Source organism: Micropterus dolomieu, linkage group LG01 (genome assembly GCF_021292245.1).
Source record: "Micropterus dolomieu isolate WLL.071019.BEF.003 ecotype Adirondacks linkage group LG01, ASM2129224v1, whole genome shotgun sequence".
In the NCBI taxonomy this organism is placed as follows: domain Eukaryota; kingdom Metazoa; phylum Chordata; class Actinopteri; order Centrarchiformes; family Centrarchidae; genus Micropterus; species Micropterus dolomieu.
In genome coordinates, this window is record NC_060150.1 from 51,261,765 (window position 1) to 51,263,443 (window position 1,679).

Sequence of the window (1,679 nt, forward strand, 5' to 3'; positions counted from 1 at the left end):
CAGGTCTGTGCATTCCTCACTGCATTGGACCACATACACTAGATTGCTTTTCTTGTGTTTGGGTGTGTGGTCTTTGGGGTGTACCAGCATCTGTCTTAACGTGTTCTTGGGTTTAAAAAACACAGGGATGTTGTGTTTGTTGAAATTCCCGAGGAGCACATGTGCAACAGAGTTTAACAAACTATTTATTATATTCATATTTATACTACATTGTAGGTTTTAGTTACTCGCACATTGAGTCGGTTTATGAACACTCTGAGAGAAGCCAAATGAATCTAACAGAGATAAACGTCACAACACATACGTCCACAAATATTAAAATTCGCTACGATAATAACTTTGTCCGTTTTAAGGACTAAAGTTGACAAAAACTCTGTAAATTCAGATAAGAACTCAGAGTACGGACCAGGTGCTAATCTGACTCCTAGCTGTGAATACTATGTCTTTATGTCCTACATCTTCAAGAACTGTAGACAGTTTCAGGTGGTCACAGACAAGCACTGATTTCATTTGCCTCAGTGTAGAATCCAGCGTGTGGTATCAGAGGCAGGGACTCTACGCTGGCCAAACTCCTTCTCAAATTTTTCCTTGAAAGAGGTGCTTTGTGGCGCAAGGTGCTCAACCTGGAAGCTTTGGTGAGAGCTGCACTGACTAATCTAGTCTCTTTAAGGCCATCTCTTATAACTAATTGAAGAGTGTGTGCAAAACATTGAAGTCTTGTCTGGGTCTTGTCTTGCTCTTCCATTGTCAGGTCATTCCAAATATCAGAATCATCAAGGTCATCTTCTTCATCTCCCTGTCCTGGAAAACATGTAGTGAACGCTTTTTCATGTGTGCAGCGTTGTCACAAAATAAGCTTGATTTATACTCCTGCATAGGGTCTACGTGCGTAACTACGCCATGGGCTACGCACGTAGCCATGCATTTATAGTTGTGCACCCGTGTGTCCGTCAAACTGCAATTACACTGTACTTGTTGTCCATTATTGACAAAAAGTTAAGAAAGCTTTGATGTTCAATGATGGACAGTGGCATGTTGCAATTTATAATGAGATAATATATATGAGTCTGACAATATAGAGTAATGGCTCTTTGCTGGGGATGGTTGCAGTTATAACACAGTCCTCGCTTCAATGAATTGGGAGATTGGAGGCTGATTATGATCAAAAGTCATTTTGGTATGGATGTACTCGTATCTCTAGAAAGTAAACAAAAGAGAGAGAGAGAAAAAAGATTTTGCCCATGTTTTGATCTTCATTACATAGTTATTATTTAGAAAATTTAAACCCATGAGAGTCAAATTAGATTAATATGAACACAAATGCATAATCTATATGAAGTAAAGTCTAACATACACACAGTTGCCAGTTTATTAGGTACTCATCCTAGCAAAAAAGAAAGCAATCCTGCAATTAATTAATACCCCTTCATGTTATATTCAGTTTATGTTGAAACAGTTAAGAGAGGCTACAATTCAACTGTATGTATTTTGGAACATGTAGGGAGTGTTTCTGTTCTCTGTTCTAACTGTATTTCACTATACACAGGTGTTTTTGATTCTGATTCTGATACACATAGGTGTTTTTATTATTTAGCCTACTAAATAATATTAGCTTCACAGATTTTTTACATGGGGTAGAAAAAGAGTGTAACACGTGTCAGTAACATTACAAACAGCAG